At 40.6% G+C, this 13,786-nt stretch overlaps 1 protein-coding gene across 2 annotated transcripts in view; it reads right to left on the reverse strand.

Moving 5' to 3' along the window:
* The window catches only part of POU6F1 (POU class 6 homeobox 1), a 56,482-nt gene that overhangs the window by 24,325 nt on the left and 18,371 nt on the right, over positions 1–13,786 (reverse strand). The window lies entirely within an intron of this gene.

Genomic DNA, 13,786 nt, shown 5'->3' on the forward strand with positions numbered 1-13,786 from the left:
CAAAGAGAACCATGGCTGCCACACTGTTTCCAGCCTGGAAGTGATGCTGATCCCATGGTCTTCCTAGAAAAAGCATCCGAGGGAAGAGTTCTAATGCCTATGTGGAACAAAGTGGCTAAACCGCAATATGGCAGAAATATTATAATCTAACTCAAAAGCAATCCTTCTCTTTTCTGCATTTTTAATAACACAATAATCTGACAGTCTCGTGTGTGCGTGTTTTTTTAAAAAACAAAATCTCCTTAAAATCCAATCTCATGAGCTGGGTTTTCTCAGTTTGATCAGAGGATGGGAGGTAAGGAGCCATGTTTGGACTAAAACAGAAAATCTCATATAATTGTATAGCTGGAAAATTCCTTCTTAGATCACACAGGCCCACTCTTCGTTTGATATATAGGATCCAGAATTGAAGCGTCTCTAATAGACAGCTTTCCAGTCTTGTTTGAAGACTTCAAGTGAAGGGAGTTTTATTTCAAATTGCTCCATTGTTAAATTGTTCTCACCATAAGTTTCCCCTTGTGTTCAATATTCAAGTGTAAATCCATTAGATCTAGTCCTACCTTCTAAAACAGAGATGTTTTTGCCCTCACCCATGGGCCAGTCTTCATAGTACTCTTTTCTGAAGACTAGGCCATACCTCAGGATGACTCCAATTACATACATTTATTTATGACAGCTAGGAATTTCTTAATACACTCTTCATCAATCCTGAACTACAATTTCTAACTGTGTATGAGCCATATCTGTTATGAGTTGACTACAGAATTCCCTAGTGTTGTCATCTGTTATTAATTCCACTGATCAGTAGGTCCATCATTTCTTTATTCTTTCTTCCAATTACTGAAAAGTCCCCTCTTTTGTTCTTCTTGGCTTGGGATACCGATATGCATATATCCCTAGTTTTCTGTTTATTTTTCTATTTCTCATACTGTACCTCTATATGTCTGTCTGTCTTTCTGTCTATCTTTGCTACTTGACACAAAACTTTAGATGTTTCACTTTTTCCCCAACTCACTGGAACAGCTGGTGATTGTGCCTTTACTAAGTCCTTCTTCATCTACCTTCTGGAAAAACAATGAAGTGGTATATGATGGCACATCTAGAATTTTTGAAGGTTCAATGTTTACGATGATTTCTCTCCCAAAACATATCAGAGTCAAGTATTTTCATTACCACTAATTCCTTACTATTACCACTAATTCTTTACTATTGAATGAGATGCTTGTCCTATCACTATAACTAGGGTACCATACCAGGCTGTTAACTGGTTTAGAGAACCTGTAGTTAGTACTGTATTTTGATTGAATGTGGCCTAATTATTGCATGACTGGACAAAAGTTTTAAAGTGAGATTACATCATTATTATTGTTGTTCATTCGTTCAGTCGTTTCCGACTCTTCGTGACGTCATGGACCAGCCCACGCCATCACCACCCCCAGCTCCTTCAAGGTCAATCCAGTCACTTCAAGGATGCCATCCATCCATCTTGCCCTTGGTCGGCCCCTCTTCCTTTTGCCTTCCATTTTCCCCAGCATCATTGTCTTCTCTAAGCTTTCCTTTCTTCTCATGATGTGGCCAAAGTACTTCATCTTTGCCTCTAATATCCTTCCCTCCAATGAGCAGTCAGGCTTTATTTCCTGAAGTATGGACTGGTTGGATCTTCTCGCAGTCCAAGACACTCTCAGCGCTTTCCTCCAACACCACAGTTCAAAAGCATCTATTTTCCTTTGCTCAGCCTTCCCTATGGTCCAGCTCTCACATCAGTAGGTGCCTATGGGGAATACCATTGCTTTAACTATGCGGATATTCGTTGCCAGTATGATGTCTCTGCTCTTCACCATTTTAGCAAGATTGGACATTGCTCTCCTCCCAAGAAGTAAGCGTCTCCTGGCTGCAGTCTGCGTCTGCAGTAATCTTTGCACCTAGAAATACAAAGTCTGGCACTGCCTCCACGTTTCCTCCCTCTATTTCCCAGTTGTTAATAATTCTTGTTACCATAATCTTGGGTTTTTTTTAATGTTTAACTGCAGCCCAGCATTTGCGCTTTCTTCGTACATGATAGTATACATCATAGATTACATCATAGTATATGCTTAATATCTTACACTCTTTTCGTGTCCATTGTTTTAATTTAACAGACACTTTGTGCCATAGCTCATTCCCTTAGCTTGTGATTTTCAAAGTCATAAGAGAGAGAAGAGACAGTTCCTGGCTGCTGGAAGGGTCAGGTTCGTGATGGGATGGGCTATTTCCTGTTCTTAGTACTTTGTTTTAAAGCCATTTTTATTGGTTTTTTGGACCACATAATTGGGACCACATATGTGCCTGGAAAGGAAAGATGCCTCTGGTCTACTTGCAGAAAGGACTGAACTGGTCTCCTTTCAAAGTTTTTCATTAGCTCACTGGGTCACGTACTGTCCTTTCGCTGCCTTGTGGAAAGGTAATTGCCTTTATAAGCACCTTATGCATTTTTTATAAGAAGTGTCTTAGTGATGCACTTAGCCAGCTTCCCTGGATGACATTCAGATGCACTTGATGCATGCAGAAAGATTTCTTGTTCATGCAGGTACACAGGAGGCCACAAGTTCCAAGCCACTGAACGTGTCAAATTGAAACCATTTGAGAAAAGACCAGTGACTTAAGTTCACAAGGGCAAAGGCAAAGTCTTTGTTTTGTCTAACATCCCAACTGAAATCTCTTCGATGAGATATCTTTTTAATCCAGTTTCCGCAAAGCTGAAACCTCGCTCTCTCACACACATATGCTTAAAGTTTGTTTGTTTGTTCCGCAAACGCTCTTACATGGGTTGATGGATCTGGACCAAAGTTGGCACACATATCTTTCAGGATTCAACTTAAAATACTAATTGGGTATTACTAAAAATCCACCCTTTTCATAGCCATGGGAATGAAGGAGACTGATTGCTGCTAAGTAGTCCTCTGTCATGTGCCTGCTGTCTGAAGGCTAGAGCTTTCAGAGATGACATGGACCCTGCAGAACTACAGCTGATGCAGTTGGACTGAGCTTCTTTTGGAGCCTCGCTTGAGGTGCAGATGGGCTCCATGGGGCCTCAATGGAAGGAAGGCAAGCAAGGCCCTGCAAGGGTACTTGTTGTGATTGGAACACCAGTCACCAGTATCTATGATGGACCTGGTGGGGTTGGGGGGGGGGGGGCATTTATTTTGTTATCTTGGAGTTGCTGGGATTTATAGTTAACCTACAATCAATGAATATTCTGAACTCCACCAATAATGGAATTGAACCAAGCTTGGTACACTGAACTCCCATGACCAACAGAAAATACTGGAACGATTTGATGGGCATTGAGCTTGAGTTTTGGAGTTGTAGTTCATCTACATCCAGAGAGCACTATGGACTCAAACAATGATGGATCTGGACCAAACTTGGCATGAATACTCAATATGCCCAAATGTGAACACTGGTGGAGTTTAGGGGAAATAGACCTTGACATTTGGGAGTTGTAGTTTCTGGGATGTATAGAAACTGAACCCCACTAATGATACAATAGGGCATTCTGAACCCCACTAATGATAGAATAGGGCCAGACTTCCAACACAGAACTCCCATGACCAACAGAAAATACTGTGTTTTCTAATGGCCCTTGGTGACCCCTTTGACATCCCCTTGCGACCCCCCCTAGGGGTCCCAACCCCCAGCTTGAGAAACGCTGGTCTAGGTTGTGTACATGTCATGGTTTTGGAGGATTGGGGGGGGGGGGGTAAAAACATCTGCTGCATAGGAAGGTTTCTTTCTATACAACACTGTAGTGCTATAGCCAATCAAAAATCCATTTTTAGAAACAGAAACTCATGAGTTTGAACGTGATCATGGAAGATTGAAGATAGCCACAGTACGAGAATGCTCACGCTTCAGATATTTATCCCTCTCAAAAAGCCTTGGATAGTTCCAGGCCCTCCCCATGGGACAGAGTCAAGCAGGGAGCTATTTTTTGATGCAGAGCAGAGACCAATTAGCAAGAGAGGCTATTAAAATAGACATTTCATAATGTCAAGCTCCGTGCATGTTCTGTGGCTCACAAGTGGGCTGGATCTCATTTAGCAGACATGCTGCCGGCATGTAGTAGCATTTTCGTTTTGCTTCTTCACACATTCTTGCAATTATCGGGACAAATAATATTGCCCAGATGGCAATGTTAAGTGTGCACTGCAAGAAAAAACAGCCATTCCACAGCAGATGGTGACAAAGAAATGAAATGCGCAAAAGAGAAAAAGAAAAGGGAGAAGATCATTTGCAACACTCCGAGCTGCACAGTGAATATAATTACCAAGTTTAATTACAAGTGCCGATGAGTCAGAAATGTAACTGTCCCAGATACCATTCCAGAGGGAACCTTATCTTGAACACACCACAGGTAAGAAGCACAGCGCCTGTGGAGATGCCCTCGCTTATTATCAGAGAACTGCCAGGATTTAACTAGCGTCCCAGATCTCTAGTTTAAATCCCACAAGAATTGGCCTCGAAGCACTTTGTAGGCCAGGAATTGTACCTAAGCAGAAATGTTCCTCCGAGCTGAAAATAGTTTTTTTCCCCCCACAAGGGAGTTGAAAGCAGTTTGATAAAAGATCTGCTTCTCATAATTTATTCCTGATGTAATATGTGAAAAAGAGAACTTTCCCATTCCAAAGATAGGATGTATCACATCTTTCTTGGCACATTACAACACAATGCAATGAGGAAAACCAGATGGGAGGATGATTCAACCACAACTTAGTGTGACAACCCAAGCACGCTGCTGGTTTTAAATACCAGAAGGGGATTCAACCTAACCTCTACACTCATGTACAAGTCTATACATTTAATTGAAAAAACCCAACCCCTCCCCCCAAAAAAACCTGGAGCAACTACTCCAAGAGTCAATGTGAGAACTGTACTTTCTCAAAATGAACCATTCACTTTGCTGAATAGAGTGGCAAAAGGTGAAAGCTGTCTGTCTTGGATTAACCTAAAAAATTCACCAATCCCTGTACTCTACATTTCTGGCTTTTAAAATGTTTGGGCTGAAAAATGTTGGTGGCAGCTGGGAGTGACAGGCCTCTTGTAGTCATAAAATCATAGAGTTAGAAGAGACCTCATGGGCCATCCAGTCCAATCCCCTGCCAAGAAGCAGGAATATTGCATTCAAAGCACCCCTAACAGATGGCCATCCAGCCTCTGTTTAAAAGCCTCCAAAGGAGGAGCCTCCGCCATACTCCAGGGCAGAGAGTTCCACTGTTGAATGGCTCTCACAGTCAGGAAGTTCTTCCTAATGTGCAGATGGGATCTCCTTCCTTGTAGCTTGAAGCCATTATTCTGTGTCCTAGTCTCCAGGGCAGCAGTGATGCTGATGCTTTCTTCTCTCTGTAGCATAACTCCCCAACTTATCCATGGGTTATATTTAAATCCATAATTTTGGCTCCAAAACCTATCCTTGACTTATGCCTGAATATATATGTTAAATATATATATTAAATTAAAAGTTCTGGCTTTGGCCTACAAAGCCCAAAACAGTTCCGAAAGTATCTCTTCCTATGAACCAACTCGAAGGTTAAGATTTTCTGGGGAGACCCTTCTCTTGCTCCCACTTCCTTCGCAGGGGCGGTTGGTGGGGATGAGAGACAGGGCCTTCTCAGTGATGGCTATGGAACTCCCTCCCTAGCAAAATCAGAACAGCCCCCTCCCACCTGACCTTCAGGAAAAAAAACTAAAAACATGGATGCGAGACCAAGCTTTCAAATAGGAACTTTTTAGTGCAGAATGCAGAATGGCGCAACAACAACTGGAACGGCCTTGGAGTATGATATTGCATCACGTGATTTTATAATTGGTTTTAATGTTTTAATGGTTTTGATATTTGAGATGTTTTAGTGGTTTGGTTTAATGTATATGTTTATTTTGTTGGATGTATGTTTGTGTAGCATCGAATTGTGCCAATATATGTGAGCCGCTCTGAGTGCCCTTCGGGGTGTGAAGGACAGGATACAAATGTGGTAAATAAATATATGAACAGAAATGAGTCAGAGAGGTTTATGGGACAACATTTCACTCTCATAATACTTTCCTGTGGTGCTTGGTTTTAGGACTCAGGCACAAGGATGGACTGAGTTTTGCACTTGGAACCTTTCCCTTTCTTTGCTTGAAAAGAAGCCCATCTTTCACTTAGGCTTCCCAGTTGGTAAATGGCTTTACTGAGTTTGTAAGTTAATGAGTCAGAAAGTCACTGTGTTACCATGTAATGAGGCTTTCTTTCTTCTAATGAGAGCATAAGAAACCCATATTTTAAGTATCACAAGTGGGAACAAAACGATTTTTGTAAAACAAATATTGTTTTCTAATGATTGTATGGAATAGTAATTGAAGTTTGGTGAAAAGACTTCTTCGGGTTTTATGCCCTACTCTTATCAATCCTAAGACTTCCACTCCAGAAAAGAAATTAACAAAAAGAAATTAAAAAACAATGAGGAATATAACAAAGTTACATGGGTGGGGACAACAAATTCCATAATGAATCACTGTTATAAAACAACTTTCCAAGATGTGACTTGAACATTTCAAAAGTTCTCAAGACTAACTCATTCTAGATATATCAAGTATTAGAGCCTTGAAAAGAGAGGACCCAAAACTGTTTGAAACTAGCACCACCAACCGCAGATTTCCTTTTCCTGCACAAACAGAAATTGATTCGTGTTCTGAATGAAAACAACTCAACCAAAAGATGAGCAGTAGTACTTTTAAAAAAATCCCCAGGTTCATCCTTATTATTTACAGTACTTATATTCCACCCTTCTCACCCCAAAGGGAACTCAGGGTAGATCACAGAACACATATACGGCAAACATTCAATGCCAATTATACAATGACAAGACAGACAACAGATAGGGGTATATTTAGGCTTTTTCTCATAATTCAGCTTTTTTTGGAGGCTGTGCTCAGTTCCGGCCACAGGAGGTGCTGTCACTCCATCTCTTCGCCAAAGAGCTTTCTTTGTTCATAAACTTCCCTCCAAAACATTCCTAAAATACCTCCCTGCTTAATATGGTTCCTATTCATCTACTCACACTGTTGTTTTCAATACGCTAGGTGGGCAAGGAGCTGGGCTGAAGGTCAGGAGCTCATTCTGATCTGGCTTTGAACTGTCAACCTTTTGCTTGGCAAGATTTACTGCAGCTGGTAATTAACCTGCTGTGCTAAAACAGAGATAAGGCAAAATCCTTAGTTCAGGAGATATCATGAGTATGTATCTCAGTTGCTACAGCATTCTCAAACTATTTTAAATCTGTTTGGGGCTGAACTTGTAAGCGAAAGGCAGCACATAAGTACTTAATTAAGCAAGTTAATTTTTTATTTACTTTGAAATGTAAACAGATGTACAGCTGTTTTTAAATCACCAAACCAAGTTTGAAAAACATAAATCAGATCTATTAAAAAAATCTAAATATCAAACCCAGAAATTATTTAGAATTAATTTTGTTTCCTGATAATTATCCTGTTATTTCTTGAGGACTGCCAAAGGGCAGTCATGGGTTTCCAACTTTACTTGCATAGTTTTATCTATGGCTGGATGGCTCTTTGTCAGGAGGGCTTTCCTGACGGTTTCTTGCCCCGGTGAAGCGAGGTGGACTGGATGGCCTTAAGTATTTTCTGTTGGTTATGGGGGTTCTGTGTGGGAAGTTCTGTTGTTGGTGGGGTTCAGAATGCTCTTTGACTGTAGGTAAACTATAAATCCCAATAACTACAACTCCCAAATGTCAAGGTCTACTTCCCCCAAACTCCATTTGCGTTCATATTTGGGCATATGGAATATTTGTGCCAAGTATGGTCCACATCCATCATTGTTTGAGTCCACAGAGCTCTCTGGATGTAGGTGAACTACAACTCCCAAACTCAAGTTCAATGCTCATCAATGCCCATGTTGGTCATGGGAGTCCTGTGTGCCACGTTTGGTTCAATTCCAGCTTTGGTGGAATTCACAATGCTCTGATTGTAGGTGAACTATAAATCCCAGCAACTACAACTCCCAAATGGCAAAATCATTTTTTTTAGTGATGGTCACTCCTTGGGTTAGTAGGTGTCCAAATTTGGTGTCAATTCGCCCAGTGGTTTTTGAGTTATGTTAATCCCACAAACGAACATTACATTTTTATTTATATAGAGAGCCATGAATAAAATTATGGCTCTTGTGGAGGTTGGAGTTTTTCATCTCTTTCACATAACAAGATTCCAGGAAGAGATAGGATCAAACAAAGAAGCTGAATAATAGGCAGTCACAACGTACAGTTAAATTGGAATTTACTACTCAAGATGTAGCAAGAGTCACCAATGTGTATAATTTTAATAACAGGATTGGTCAAATGGTGCAAGGACCCACTATGGGGAATGCTGGCTCTCGAAAACCAGTACATCCTCGCCTAGATGCATATATTGGTTTGGATATCCCCAATGAAATATCTAAAATAAAGCAAATATATTTATTCATTTCAGTGATTCCAGATGATTAAGTGGTTGCTCTCACTTTGAGACAAGAGAGACTTAAACTAAAGGGCACACCTGTCAATTTCTGAATTATTTCCATCTGCAAATGCCTCAAATCTGTCTCTCGCATTTTTAAACATTGGCAGGTGCTTCTAAATAGGTGTGGTAGTTATTTTTAAAGTTGTATTTATCATATGAGCATGCTTTGCCCAGTCCTTTCATCCCAGGGATCCAAAATGTGGCTGGATCATAAGAACAACAACGCAGAGCCATGTTTTGGCTAGCTGTAGAAAACAATCAAAACAGATGGGGAAACATGCTGCTCTGTGCCACTGCAGTCTTTGGATCATATCTGGCTACCTCCCAGCTTCTAATCTTATTCAAAATGACTCATTCTCATTCCTGGAAAGCCTGTGTCTAGATGGGCCAGCGAACAAAGGCCTTTGTTGGCAGCTTCTCTGAAAATACATTCACAAAACATAAGGACAGATATCGTAGGATTTGCTTAAAGATGTCTGGGATGGCGGAGTATAATGTAAGCTGTCATAAAATGACTCAACTATTAGCCTGTTCCTAAAACAAATGAAATGCACTGAACCAGGCAATATATGGGTTATTAGAAAGCTGTACTTCACTTCTAGGGCCCCCCTGGTGGCGTAGTGGGTTAAAATGCTGAGTTGCTGAACTTGCTGACCAAAAGGTTGGCAGTTCGAATCTGGGGAGAGGGGTGGAGCGCCTGCTGTTAGCCCCAGCTACTGCCACCCAAGCAGTTAAAAAAAAATGCAAATGTGAGTAGATCAATAGGTACCACTTCAGCGGGAAGGTATCGGCACTCCATGCAGTCCAGGCATGTAGCCGGGGGGGGGGGGGGGGGCTTTAGGGGCTTCAGCCCCCCCCCCCCCCGAAATTCTCATGGTGGTCCGTGAGAAGGCCTTACTGGTACATTATTCAAACTGTAATGTTTATTCATATCATGATCTGATCACCATGCTCAATATATCCCATATGCATGGGAGTATTGGGGTAACGATACAAAAGATTTGCCACGGTAGACCCTCTTTCACTCAGACTCACCCCCTCCCCCCCGAATCAAACTCAGCCCTCCCCAAATCAAAATCCTGGCTACGGGCCTGATGCAGTCATGTCAGCCACATGACCTTGGAGGTGTCTATGGACAATGCCAGCTCTTTGGCTTAGAGATGAGCACCACACCCCAGAATTGGACACAACTAGACTTAATGTCAGGAGAAACCTTAACTTTTACCTACTGCACTTCTAGTTTAGGGAAGGCAATGGAGCAGTAGCAAATGTTTCTAATGAAAATACAAAAAAAACCCTCTGCTAAATTTACTCTTAGCACAACAAAAGGGCTGTAGTTAAGGCTTGGGATAGAACTCACTACAACTGAAGCTCTACGATCACTTTAAAGCAGGGGTCCTCAAACTTTTTTAAACAGAGGGCCAGGTTACAGTCCCTCAAACTGTTGAAGGGCCGGATCATAATTTGAAAAAATAATGAATGAATTCCTATGCACACTGAACATCTCTTGTTTGTAGTGTAAAAAAAACACTTAAAACAATACAATAATTAAAATGAAGAACAATTTTAGCAAATATAAACTTATTAGTATTTCAATGGGAAGTGTGTACCTGCTTTTGGCTGATGAGATAGGAGTGTTGTTGTTGTTTTTGTGTGCTTTCAAGTCGACCCAGACTTAGGTTGACCCTGAGCGAGGGCCGGGTAAATGACCTTGGAAAGCCGTATCCAGCCCCCGGGCCTTAGTTTGAGAACTTCTCCTTTAAAGTAAAAGTAAAGCACCTCATATCACCTATGGACCTCTCCGTTTTATAGGCAAGGAAATATTAAAACAAGTTTGTCATAGCTTTCCTCTGAATATATTCTATATCACTGCTTCTTAAACTGTGAGCCCTGACCTCAAAATGGGGTCCCCTTAGCTCAATGGCGAGGTCATGAACCATTTACTAACAGTAACAGGTTCCTGAATGCCACCTATTTCTGTTAGCAACAACATGCAGTGTTTACAATGAACTCTGCAGAAGACGCTTCAGCTGTACTTCATAAAAAAAGGAAAATCAGCCTCTTTAGCAAGCCTTGTAAGTGCTGGTTTGTTTGATTTTTATAACTATTTTATATACTTATATTCTTAGGGTCAAGTATACATTTATTGAGCCAAAAGGGGTCATGAGTGGGAAAAAAATTAAGAAGCCTTGGTCTATATCACCCATTAATTCCTGGAAATTTTGCTTCCAGTTACTAGGTAAGTCTGAGCCTAACGATAGAATAAATTTTATTCCAACTAGTGGGACTTACTGCTAAGCAAACTAGTTAGCATGCCAGAGTCTTGTTCGTTATCGGAATTAACCAGACAAATCGCTCCACCAACTGATTGCACTCAAAATATGTTACAGTATTTCCATCTTTGAAGTTTAGATGTTATTAAATCACACATTTACACAAACATAGTATTGGCTTTCATCCTAGCCATTATTCTTCCTACCAACCATACATCAACAACAGTAGTAAGGGAAATACAACGAAATGCAAAATAACTCAGTGAGGCTTATTTCTAAACAAACAAATTTAAGTTTGGTCTGCATGAGAAAAAGCTACCAATTAACTTCAAGGCTAACTTATCTAAACTTGAATCTCAAAAATCCAGTTTTAGCGTGTTTTCTTTTGCTGTAGTCTCTCTGTGTTCTCAAGGTTACAGCGGAAGCAAGACATCATCGTTTGGGGCCTTCCTGTTATAAGAGTGCATACGCTTGCATTTTTTTCAAGGCAGATGGAAACTTTGAATAAGAATTCTGCTTGTAGTAGATTAGCTTTAGTAAGAATATTAACAAAATATTTTGTATGCCACAGACAAACAGCTGTTTATCTGTTCCGTGGTGGTGCAATTGGTTAAACCATTGAACTGTTGAATCCGATGACTTAAAGGTTGGAAGTTCAAAGCCGCAGGTTGGGGGGAGCTCCCGCTGTTAGCTCTAGCTCCTGCCAACCTAGCAGTTCAAAAACATGTAAATGTGAGTAGATCAATAGGTACCGCTTCGGCGGGAAGGTAATAAAGGCATCCATGCAGCCATCCCAGCAAAACACAATCAGGAGGAGTCTACAGACAACAGACTCCTTGGCTTGGAAATGGAACAAGAGCATCTCCCATGGCCAGAGTTGAGCACTGCCTCCAGAAAGCCGGAGATGAAGGGAAGCCTTTACCTTTGTTCTGTGGGTTTGTATGCCATTGTTATTCCACTATATTAAAAGGCATTGAATGTTTGCCTATCTGTGTGTGATGTAATCTGCTTTGAGTCCCATTGGGGAGATAGAACAGAATATAAATAAAGTGTTGTTGTTGTTATTGATAATAACAGAAACCAATTTCAGACTGTATGTGGATACCATCAAGGCCCTCTAAGGAAACAAAGATTAAATTCAGCTAATAGTGTCAACTTGAGTAGACCTACTAAATCAATCCAACTGACATACATGTTAATTTACCAAGTTACTATTGATGCAATGAGTCTACTTCGTGGGACTAGAAATTAGGCTAGTATGTGGAAATGGGGTATAACATGTATTATACTGTACTATGTTGTTATCCACTCTGAAACTCGGGAGGGGTTCGGGACACATTCTCAAAATGTTTATATATAGCAAGCAGAATAATGTATCTGATTCAATCAATACCATCTGTCAAGGGCAGATGAATGATTTCCCCCCGCTATATTTGTCAGAAACTGTTTTGAAAATGTTTTATTCCTTTGATTAGGTTTTTAAATTGTACTCTTCTCAATCTTTATTCAGTTTCAAGCCCCACCGATTTCAAAAGGATTTACTCCAAGGTTTAGTGTGTATAAGACCTTTAGAAACATGTCTCACATTTTGTATCTATTTCTCCTCATTGGAACTATTCTGATGCAGATCTTAACAAACTAAGTACAATAATAATGGTGTTTTTTTTCCCACTCACATAGACTAGGCTATTATTTTGGTTATATACCGGAAAGTAAAAACTTGGCTTTTCGAACAAGCTGTTGGAAATGCAGCGTAATACATGAACATGTAATTATGAAGAATGAACACGGAATGGCTAGACGATACAACCAAAAAATGAGTTTAACAGAACAACACTAGTGATTATATTTTTAATGTTTTTATACTGCTATGCTGAATGCTTTTAATTGTATTTTTTATGAATGCGTGGCATCCAATTGTCGCCAATCTGTAACCCGTCTGGAGTTGCCTCAGGGCTGAGAAAGGTGGGCTAGAAATACCGTAAATAAATAAATAAATAAATAAACATAGTGTTCAGAAGATACTTACCTGCCTTTTGCCTTCCAGCAAATCAGAAAGCAGAGGATAATGCCACCAGCCTTTATTCAAATTATTTTGCATTGATCTTTTGTGTGTAGTAAGCAAAAACTGTAATTACTTACAATTACAATTTACCAGACGAGTACAATTTACCAGGCAACTATCTCTTAGCAAGTCACAAAGCTCCAGAATAAAATCTCAGGCTTCTTTTAAAGCTTCCAAATAAATATTCACGCTTCAGAATTGGTTTAAAGAGAGGAATGCGATCAACCTGTGACAGTAATTTTTATGTCTTAGCGAAGGCTTTCATGGGCGGAATCACTGGGTTGCTGTGAGTTTTCCGGGCTGTATGGCCATGTTCCAGAAGCATTCTCTCCTGACGTTTGACCCACATTTATGGCAGGCATTCTCAGAGCTGAGCCCGGAAAACTCACAGCAACCCAGTGATCCAGGCCATGAATGCCTTTGACAACACAAAATTAATTGGGTAGAACAAACTGGTAGCTCAGTGGGTTAAAATGCTAGCTGCTAAACTTGTTGACCAAAAGGTTGCATGTTCGAATCCAGGGAGTGGCGTGAACTTCCGCAGTTAGCCCCAGCTTCTACCAACCTAGCAGTCTGAAAACATGCAAATATGAGTAGATCAATAGGTGCCGCTCCCAGGGGAAGGTAACGTTGCTCCATGCAGTTATGCCGGGCACATGACCTTGGAGGTGTCTATGGACAATGACGGCTCTTCGGCTTAGAAATGGAGATGGGCACCAACTTCAGAGTCGGACATGACTGGACTTAATGTCAGGAGAAAACCTTAACCTTAACCTAACAAACTAACTTTCCAGGCTCTAGAAAAGAGAAATTGAAGTCTCTAACATTACAGTCAAACTGATGATTAATAGGTTTGAATGTCAATATAGAAAACTGCTGTAACTTTAATTTCTTTCCATGTAGATGAGGGTGGTGGTTT

The sequence above is a fragment of the Anolis sagrei genome, chromosome 2 (genome assembly GCF_037176765.1).
Source record: "Anolis sagrei isolate rAnoSag1 chromosome 2, rAnoSag1.mat, whole genome shotgun sequence".
Lineage (NCBI taxonomy): Eukaryota > Metazoa > Chordata > Lepidosauria > Squamata > Dactyloidae > Anolis > Anolis sagrei.